Below are 11,753 nucleotides of genomic sequence, written 5' to 3'. Positions count from 1 at the left end.
GCTTAGTTAATCTCTTCTTGCATCCATCTTGTAATTAACGCTCATGAAAAACTGTATCTTAAGTCAACTGAATTGCTTGTTGATTCAATAACTTTTGGATTGTAGGATGCGAGGTTTAACTTTCTTAGTTAACATATAGAATACCATCCATAAATATATCTATCAATATCCAAAGACCAAAGTTCAGATTGCATTGTAATTAAAGAAATTATATAATTAATTTCGCTCTTGTTTTAATTTAACTTGTTTGAATTAAAGAGCATATTACATATAACCTGATTAAAATTCAAGCTCTCTTTGGAAAAACCAAATAAATTCAATCAAGCTCTCTCCCTCTAAAAACACATACACGGATGATATATGTTTTTTGGTTGATTTGAACTAACAAAAAAGAAAAAAAAGAACTAACATTAGGCTTGATTTCGGCTTTTGATCGCATTGTGGAGATTTAGAGGGCGGCGATTTTTCAACTCCAAAAGTCCAAACCCCTCAATTTTGCCACTTGAGAGTAAGATAAGTTGAGACGGAACAAATCTTGATTTGAATTCTTTCATCAAAAGATTTATTTTAGGAACCAAACCCTCGTCTATTAAATATAAGACCACAGAAAAAACTCGTGTAAGAGGATAATAAATCAAGCCATGTCAAAGTATACCATTTGATGAAATATAAAAAATCTCAACATGTAATGGGTGCAAAAAAAAGTTATACTTTGATGTCATCGAGTCTGTCACCCTCTTGCGTGTATTTTTTTGGGCCTTGTATTGAACACATTCATGTAAAAAAAGATTTAGTTTTAAATCATGGTCCAACAAAATTATGAAGTCTCAAAAAAATTATGCACGCTCGACCAAGAAAAAACATGGCCTCTTATTTTATTCATAAAGCAAATTCATTGGCACTACGACATTTTTTTTCTCTTAGGCAATAGTTTTGATTATTTTAACAATTTTAAAAGTATTACCTAATGTAAATATAAGTAACAGTTTTTTTTATCTTTTTGACAGTGAATGAAAATTGTTAACAAAAGTAGAATAAGCAACAGTTTTAAATTTTTGAAATAAAATTTTTAAATAAACAATATAAAAATTATTGTCTATAAAGGAACTTTCATTGCAACATTTTAAAATTATTTTCTATTATAATAGACAACAAAAAATAAGTAAATGTTATTTACAAATCTTCTTTTTAACAACATTTAAAAATTATTGCTTATAATTTTTCTATTAATAAAAAATTATTTTCATTTTTTGATAACTGATCTTTATTCTTTTATTTATTTTGTTATTTTATTAATTTTTATGCATTAATTATAAATATTTCTTATAGTTTTTCTATTAGTAAAAAATTATTTTCATTTTTTGATAACCGATCTATATTCTTTTATTTATTTTTTTATTTTATTAATTTTTTTGTATTAATTATAAAATTAAAAAAATGTATTTAACAATTATAGATATATAAAATATTTTGCATTATAACAACCAAAAGTCATTTAGAAGAGTGATTATATTCATGTAATCTCTTTAAGAGAATCAAGGTAGGAATTCTAAGTAAGGAAGCAAATATTAAATTTGAGTTATTTAATATTTTTGTAATAATTTTTAAGTATTGCCTATACTTATATGATAAGCAACATGCCCGTAAAATTGTTGCCTATTATTTTACTATAAGCAACAATTTTATGATTTGTGATTTAAAATATAAAAAAATTGTTGTTTTAAACTTTAGATAACAACCACCTAGACTACATTTAAAAACTATTGCATATACATATAGGCAACAACTTTTTATTCTATGGCAATAGTTTTTACTTATTGTCATAGACAAAAAATGTTACAATGAGAATATGGTGATATACAACGTCAGCTTTACATACATGCCAACATTTTTGTCATTTGGTTGGCTCATTTTTAGATTTGATTACGTTGCTGCGTGTTTTGGTCTGCATCAATTAAAATGTTGATAGATGATGGTAACATTTATGAGAAGCCATTACCAGGGAGAGAGGAGGATGAGGGTGGTTTTTTGTGACTAACGATAAGAAAGCCATTTCATAATTTTTTTGGTAATTTCTTGATAAAAAATATATTCATCTTGTGCAATGTATTAAAAACTGGACCGATCATTAAACCGACTGAGATCAAGGATCAAGGGTTCTATTGGGGTCAAACCGGCCATAATTAAGATAATATAATTTCAATAAAAAATAAAAAATTGTAGTTCAAAAATAAACAAATATTCATATAAATGTTTTGTAAACATAAAGTAATAACTGTAGGGAATAAAATAATTGTAACGTTAATATTTATAAAATACTCTCTCGATTCAAAAATATAAAGTGTTTTTAATCAAATTTCACTCATAATAAAGTAGTTACCTACTTTTAAAGTAACTCCATCTTTTTATATTTATTCTCATTAAAAATTTTATAATAAATATAAAGTCATTTATCAATAGAGATACTTAAAAAAAACAGTGATTAAATCTCAAAAGATTAAAAATACTTTACATTTTTTAACATTCAACTCCTCAAAAAATATTTTGTATTTTTAAATGGAGAGAGTATATCTTAATTTTTTTGGGAAATAAGTATTACTGCTTGGTCCTGTTAGTCTTGATTAATTTATGGTTTTAGAGAATTATCCTAACACAATACCAATATTAGTTGATTGTGGTTTTTAAAATAACTTCCGGGCTCTTGCAGTAAGGCTTCGATACAATCGACAAATAAAAAATAAAAAGGAAAAAAAAGTTGATTGATCTGAGGTAATATCATTCAAATAAATTTTTTTCAAGGCAACTAAGTCTCCAATCTACATCGCAGCTTTTTGAGAGACGTGACTTTCCCATCTTACTCTTCATATTTTGGAGGCATATCCTCTCCTCGTCCTTTCTCTCCTTTTCTTATCCCCATCCCCATCCCTATCCTTGACTTAAAAAAAGATAGCTCAAATTTAATTATTTTATAAAAAAATAATCATAATATTATATTAAAAAATAAATAAATAATTTTAAATTGTTAAAATTTAATTTGCATAGTTTATAACTGTAATACAATAAATAAGAAATTTAATTTATAAAAAATTTAATAATAGTATACAATTGTAAATTGTGTAGGTTAAATTTTAACAATTTAAATTTATTTTTATTTACATGATAATTATTTTATAAAATAAATAAATTTGCACCATCCATTTTTTTAATATAAGGCCATAGGAAAATTGTGCAAAAAAAAAAACTAATGTCTGGTTATGTCAAAAGCCATAAGGCTTATACATTGGGGGGTGGATTGTCAAAAATAAAAACACTAAAATCTTCATAAGAAGTCATGTGAGCTAGGAAATAAGTCGCAATTGTTAGCTTCCTTGTAGACATGATTAAAAGTAACCAACTAGTCTCTCATAATTAGGTCTTTAAAGCTTATGATAATCACCAAAAGGGGATACGGATTACAGTAGCTATTATTTATGAGCGGTAATGCTTCCATGGAATTAGAGCATATGTTAATTTTTGAAATATTCTCATTCCAGCAAAGGTTAAGACCTCCTAAGATTCCCAAAAGCTCAACTGCTATGCTAGGGTGGTAGTTAAGGTACTCGAAAAATTCTTTAATTTAATTTCCCTTCTCATCTCTAATGATGCCTCTATAGGCAGCAGCACCATTATGATTAATTGAGCCATCAACGTCGAATCTAAAACCATCCAAGTTCAAGAGGAATCTATTTAGCTTCATATCTATTATCATACTTGTTTAAATGTTTGATGTTAGACTAAAGTGTTAGGTAGTTCATTATCTGCTATGTGTAATAGAAGGCAATGTTACTTTCTAAAAAATCATTTTCTTGCATATGGCTTTTCACATATTCCAGCAAGCTTGAGCAAATAATGTCCTCTAAGGGATTCTTCTTGTGATCAAGCTACCTGCTTCGTTCTTAACATTCTAAATTATCCAATCTTACATGTTACAAGAGAAAAAGATATTAAATTTTATGGGATTTACTAATCTTTTTCAAACTTGTTGAGCTTTCTTACAATCACGTAAAATATGAATGAAAGAGTCAATAGAGTCATGACTCAAGGGACATGAGCGTATTTGAGTATTATTCTCATTGGTTTATGAGTACTTAGTTTGGAGATGATCCCAAAGCAGCTTTCTAAATGAAGTATTTAATTTTCTCATAGGTAGACCACTTTCAAATTTTGGACCATATGTCAGAATGGTTTTAATTTTTGTGAGTCTCGAAAGTTTTATAAGTAGATTTGATAGAGAAGTTTTGGTTAAAGGATGCTCTTCGAATAAGTACATCTTCATCACCCTATTGATTTGAAGGTTGAACAAGTGCAATCTATTTGAGCACTTTAGGATGAAGGAAGCAATTTAAAAAACCAACGTTATTGTAGACATCTGTGACATGAGCATGGAGAATAAAGTTAGCATTATAGTAGGCATATATGATAAAAGGGTCAGGGAAGGAGGACCATTTATCACACTAGAATGATATTTGATCTCTTTTACCTATTTTTCAACCAACCTAAGACATAAACTTATCTCAAACTTTACATATGCTACTTCAGGTAAAAGAACAAGAGTTAGGCTTGATCACTATTAGGATAATGGGCTTATTACATTTATATTTATTGTGTAAAACCTACACGCAGAGGCAGTTAGGTTTAGTGATGAGGCCCCGGTAAAGTTTCAAGATGAAGTCAATATTCTGGCTTTTAAGATTCTTGATTGTAAGACCACCATCCTTTTTATCCAAAGTAATGTGGTTCCAAGGGAGAAGATAAGGTTTTTATATTCATCAGAAGAATTTCACAGAAAATCTCTAGATATTTTTTCCAATTCAGCTAAAACACTATCAATTAAGATCATAGTTTGCATGGTACAGCTAGGCAGAGCAAAAAGGATGGATTTGATAAGCATAGATTTTCTAGCAATGTTGAGATGATGGCTTCTCCAGTTAGCTAAATGTGAAGTCATCTTATCAATAAGGGGAGTAAAAGTAAGCTTAGAAAATTTTTCATGTATAAGAGGTAGACCAAGATATTTTTCAAAACTTTTAGTGAGAGAAATTCCTAACTCTTCAGTAATCTACGATGCTCTATTGATATTAACATTCCTGGAACAAAAAAGTTTAGATTTCTTAGCATTGATTCTTTGACTTGAGGGATTGCAAAAGTCAGACAGACATTGTTAAATGATCATAGCCTAAGATAGGGATAATTATGTAAAGAGTAACAAATCATTAGCAAAAAATAAATTAGATATAAGAGGTCCAATAGGAGTCAATTTAATTGACTTCCATTCATTTTTGTCAATGCTACTAAGAATGCAATGGCTTAAATGTTCAATACAAAAAATAAAAGAGATAAAGAGAGAGGGGTTTCCCCTGACGAATGCCCCTGAAAGGTTTGAATTCTTTGAAAGGTTTGTTGTTTCATAAAACTCTCACCCTTGTAGTAAATATGGCGGCATGAATTAATTTCCTTATATGGCTATCAATCCTAACAAAATTGAGAGCATCATCAATGAAATTCCAATACAATCTATCAAAATCCTTCTCAAGATCAATTTTTAAAGCCATAAAACTTTTTTTTTCTTATTCTATTTCTCATAGAATGAATGATCTCTTGAGTAATAATGATATTGTCACTACTTTATTTGCCCTAAATGAAGCTATATTGATTATCACTAATAAGATAACTCATACAATCACGTAGACGATTTGAGATAATTTTAGTGATAATTTTATAGCTCACATTACAAAGAGATGTAGGACGAAAATCTTTCATATAAGTAGGGTGTTGCTCACTGCAAGTGCATGAGTCGTAATAAGTAATATAATAAAAGTAAAGTATCATTCTCTCAAGGATTTGTTTAAAAATGACGATCAATAAAAGATTAAGTGGGTTCAACTAAGTTGAGCTAAACATAATTTGGTGAAAAATAATTTTCCAAACCAAAATACTAAAAAATAAAAAAAGCAATTGATTCATATACTTCAAACATAAATTGAGACTTGAGATTATTTATTTTTCTTACATTTTATAACACCAAAATTACCTCCTCTTATAAATACTTTTAATAAAAATAAGTGTTAATCTAAGGTTCTAAAAATATTTAGACAATCTCTCTCAAATCATGAACAAGTGTTTAGTTAAATTAATTTCTCAATCTCTTATTTTAATTAATAAAACTCAATTTTAAACACCAACCCTAATGTGGCTATGTAAGGCTAGCAAGTATATCTCTATCTTACTAGTAAAATCATCCATTCAACATGTAAATATCAAGTTCTTGTACTATTTTATCTAAGTTCTATACTCAATCTAACCCTCTCAAATATCAATTAGGTGAACCTAACATTTAAATGTTGGCTAATCACTTAGAAGCATTAAGAAAAAAGTAAAATAAACACATATATATTGTTAATCATAAAAAGAGAGGATGAACATAATGTTAATTCATATAAGAGTTCAAAATAATACTAGAACAAAGAGTTTAGCTACTTATAAACATAAAAAAGCTATAAATATACAAAATAATTAGACCCATTTCAGATTACAAGATAAGAAAGGGAAGAGGAATGGAAAAATTAAAGAAAAAGAGATTTAAATATCTTTAAAACTCTATTCCCTTGCTTCAAGCACTTTTAATGCCCAAATCCTAGCACACGCAAGCTCCAAACGTGTCTAAAAGTGAGAAGAATGACTTTTGGGTCGAGCTCTCTGAATATAAGTGTCCTATCCAATCAATTTTAGACTTAACAAAATGTAGCATTTTCTAACAGTGGTGACAATCGCAAACGAAAGTCATAATTTTGGGATGACTTTGGTAGTTTTATATTATTTTTGTGGCTAAAAAAATTATTCACTTTATGCTTGATTTTTTCATCCAAAAGCCTTTCAAAAAATTCACAAAACTCTACAAATGCTTCTAATCAAGTCTTCAATCAAAATAACATAAAATTAAACCAAAAAATATTAAATCAAAGTTAAGAATACAAACTCAAAATAAAGCACACATTTTCCTAATTTAGGCAATAAAATCATATATAATTGAGCCAGCATGGATTAGAATCTAAGGAAAGTGTGATGAAATAATATAAAATTTTAAAGATTAACAGGCAGTCAATCTTAGGAATTAGGGTAATGAATGTATCATTAATCTCTCTAATAGAATCAGGATCTTTGAAAACACTCTTGGTAAGATTTATGATACTATGTTTTAGATCATCCTAGTAGGAATGAATGAATCCAGCGTTAATGCCATTCAGACTAGGAGCTTTAAAGGCCCTTATGTCAAAAGTTGCATTCTTAATTTCATCATTAGTAACTTCTCTGTGTAAGGATTGAAGTTGAGTGTAGGAAAGAGCAGGAAAGCTTCTTTTAGTGTCGAGCTTAGGTTTCTCATTATCTTCCTTCTTGAATAGATTTTCAAAATAAGAAACAGCTATTTTTTCAAGATCACTTTAGTCTTGGATCTAAGTATTATCATTTGCTTTAAGTGATAAGATCTGGTTCTTTTTTTTTTTCTAATGATAGAAGTGGCATGAAAGAACTTTGTGTTTTGATCTCCCCATTTTAGCCACTTGCATCTTGATTTTTGAAACCAAATAAACTCTTCTTGCACGAGAACTTTGTTGTAATCTTCCCAAAGACACTTTTCAAGTTTTCTTAAAAAGTGATTATCTCTGTAAATTTTATTTTTGTCAATTCCTTCCAATTTATGCAAAATTATTTTCTTTTTAAAAGATATACTCCCAATATTCTTTATGTTCTAATGGGAATAAAAAATAATGAATTGGCAACTCCTTCATTCCAGTTATTAGAAGTCTATGATTCTTCAACAAGAAGTTGGAAAGAATCCTTCAGCATCTAAGCAGCATGACAATAAAAAGGTTTATTATGGAGCTTTTAAGAATCTTCCTTTTGGAGTTGAATTCTAATTGAACGATGGTAAGAGCCATACTTAAGAAGGTGGAAGGAGTTGGCCTAATGAAATTGAAGTCTCCAATCCATGTTACAAAAAGCTTAATCAAGGTATTCTTTAATATTGCCCTTTTACCAAGTGTATCTATCACCATGGAAGTTTAATTCAAGAAGATTGAAAGAATTAATGCAATATCTAAATTGTTTCATAGATCTCCAATTGAAGCCAGTTCTTCCAGATTTGTCTTCACATGAGAGGTAAGAATTGAAGTCACCTACAATAGGCAAAGGATCAATAGTACTTTGAGAAGTATGGATGATAGAATTCTAGAGGAGGTCACGGTTAAAAGGATTAGGGTCACCGTAAACACAAGAGAGTATGTAAAAGTTATTTAAAGCTAAAATATTAACCCTGCAATGTAACAATTGAACATTAGAGAAAATATAGTCAATATTAACAATGTCATTATTCCATCATAACCAAATGCCGCCAGCATAACCAGTAGCCTCAATAAGAATCCAATTTGAAAAACCAAGTTTTTTGATAATTTTATCAACTTTAGCACCATTAGCTCTAGTTTATAGTAAGATTAAGATTTGAGTATTATAAGATTTAGTGATCTCTCTTATACGTTTAGAAAAGGATTTTGCACAAGCATTTCTACAATTTTAGCAAATTATATCCATAATATAGGAAGAGGAATGGATAAACTTGGATTATGACCAAGCATTTGGAATTTGCATTTCAATTTGATCATCACTGAGTTCATCATCTTCAAGATCATCATTGTGTAATTGATTATCATAATCTTTATCCATCATTGAGAATATCTTCTTTGATATCATCTTGAATAAAATCATCTTGAATGTCTTATGGTCTTAAAGAATTGTTATGAGTTTCCATATTTAAGAATTCATTAAATTGAGTTTCAAGGACCATGCTCTAAATATTCCTTAGATCAGGTGGCTCACTTTGATTAGGAAGAGCACTTGGAATAATTTGTGAGTTATCCTGAGAATTTCTAGTCTTATTAATGGCTACTTTCCAGACATTTAAATTAGGGGAAAAATGAGTTCTATCTTTGTTGTTGGCAGCATTTTTAGATTTCATTTTGGTCTATATAGTAGTTTCATCTATAGGCTTAGCTGAAGAGCCCAAATTCCTTTTGTTGCGTTTAACAACGTTGTAGATCCTTTTCATGAGCCTATTATTTACGTTGATGGGTTGCATGTCATTGGAATTCATATTATCCACATTGATGGCAGTTAGGCCTTCCCAAACAAAGCTCGGCCAAGCTCTTGAGACCTTTTTCTTGTTCTCTTAATTAATCAACTCCTTCTTCTTAGATGGTTCAGCCATTGCCTCCTAGTCCTCAAGTCTGCCCCTTTTTTACTCCTGTCACCTCCTCCTTTTTCCAGATCTTTTTGACAACCTTTGTAGGCATACTTTTAGCTAATCCATTATATGGGTTTGATTCAACTGCTCTCTAATCTTCAGTATCACATTTTAGGGTAGCTAGGACATCAAATCTTGACCTAGTTGAGAGATTATATCCTTGACTTTAGTGTGGTGATTTGCTATCTGTTGGGTTTCTCCAGTTTTGAGCATTTCTTGGTTGCCTGAATCGTATGAACTCACCAAATTCTTCCTCTAGTAAGATTTGTTTATTTTTGGCGAGCCCATAAACTATTTATTTCTCTTGTTTATTTTGTCTCAGACTTCGGTTGGAGCGTGATTGCTGATATGTTCATTTACTGATTTTTATGGAGTTAATTTATCTGTTGATCTATTTTTTGAACTATAGGGGCAAGTGTTCTTATTGTGCCCATAGTATCCATAGCCAAAACATATGAGGTTTAGGCTTTCATATTTCACATTATATAATTCATCTTTGATAAGGAGCCTAAGAAAAAGTTTTATTTGAAGATCAACTTTCACATTAATTCTCACAAATTTGACCCTTTTTGTCTTACCTTGCTCATCTTTGAAAATAGATTCAGATAATGAATTGAAATATACTTTTAAAGTTTTCCCTATATAGTTTTCTAATCTCCAAAGCACCTCTTTGTCATAATATTGGATTGGGATATTAGTCAATCGAACCTACAAAGCAATTTTTCCTAGAGAATTAGAGTTAGGAGTAAAGCTAAGAGACCAACGTTGAACAAGTATACAATGATTGAAAATTGTTCGAAGATCACCATTAAGAATATTGTCATAAGTTGAAGGATCCTTGGTTCTAATAATGTATTAACTATTAACAAGATCGATTAATTCAAAATCTCTGAGTTGTCATATTTTTACTAACCTTGGTTTGAGGGATTTTGGATTGAGTTGCAGTCCTAGAGTGTTAATGACAATTGCATCCATCCAAAGTGAGCCAAATTTTTTCCATTCTTCATTTGAAATTTATAGCGATAGGTATTGATTCATCAACTTCTTGGTTCTTTCAAAAGGTATCCATTCTTGATCTAGTTCCTTGGCAAGAGTCTCATTTCTGTAATTAGTGTCTCTTCCAGTATTAATGCCGCAGCACCCATTATATCCAATCAGAGAGTCTTTGTAAGAGATAGGTGCTTTGATCCCTTGATATCTTTTTGGCTTGCATGTTTGGGCTTGACTTCTAGGAGCTTGATGATATGAAAATCCATAGAATGACCCTATTAATTCGAGATGTTTTGTTCATTCTACATTTTTGACTATTGATGTATTTCTGAACCCATTTTAGCTATTACATAATCGAGCTTAGAAGCATTCTTATTAAGTAAATCTACTTCTTCTTTGGATGCAGGTGGATTTGAAATATGCTTTTGTTTTGTTGAGGCAGAGAAGATGAAATTTGCATCAAGCCTGGACTTTTAGTTCATGATTGTTCTGTTTTTTTTATACCATTCATTTTATTGTTTAAGGTTAGAGATGAGGATGAAAATGAGAAAAATGATGATAAGAGGATCCAGACACTCATTTTTTTAAAGACGATCTCTCATCTTTAGTTCTTCTTGCCTTCTATTGCCAAGTTATTGATCACCTCTTCTTTAACCTCGTCGTTTTTCACATTAGTCTGCACTTTGTAGTATCAGTTGATATCTTTCCAATTTGATGCTTCAATTTGAGGCATCAAATCATAAACACACACATGAGGTGATTTATTTTAGTCCCTTATCTTGCTTATATTGTCTACTTCACAATTTTTTTTTTCATTTTTTTATGTTCAAATTCTCATCTCTAGATCTATAGATGTCAATTTTCTTCTTCTTCTTTCTTCCAGTTCTTTAGGTCATCTCCGGTGTCGAATTTTAGGCCTAAACATATGAACTTTTTTAATTTTTAAACCCTCCAACAGTGTTATTCTTAGGTGATCTAGGGCTTCTTGCATTTTTTTAAATTTTTTTATATCAACCCGCCTGACTCGACTAGGTTAACTCAGGTCAAACAAATCCACCTCAGATTAGAAAACTGAATCGGATAGATGTTTGAGTTGTCGAGTCATCGGTTTGATCAGCTTGATCGGCTGATCCAGTTCGATTTTAAATATAATGATCTTGTGACAAATTTTTTTTTTTACCAACATACTAGTATATCAAATAAATGCATGATAATCATAATTGCATTACATTCTATAACAATTCAATGATTCATTGTGTGTTTCTAACCACCAATAGCCATGTGTTGCACGGATTTCATGCTTGAGCAGTTGATGAGCTATGGACTATAGTGTCATTATTTGCTTAAATTTTCTATTCTAACCTTCAACTCCGCTCCTCTACACCCCCCTTGCTTCCCTTCCAGGCTTCCACTTTCACGTCATAAAGTC

This window comes from Prosopis cineraria, unplaced genomic scaffold, assembly GCF_029017545.1.
Source record: "Prosopis cineraria cultivar Desert tree isolate PC_DT_omini unplaced genomic scaffold, ASM2901754v1 PC10, whole genome shotgun sequence".
Classification (NCBI taxonomy): domain Eukaryota; kingdom Viridiplantae; phylum Streptophyta; class Magnoliopsida; order Fabales; family Fabaceae; genus Prosopis; species Prosopis cineraria.
The sequence above is the reverse complement of the archived record's forward strand: the minus strand, read 5'-3'. Positions refer to the sequence as shown.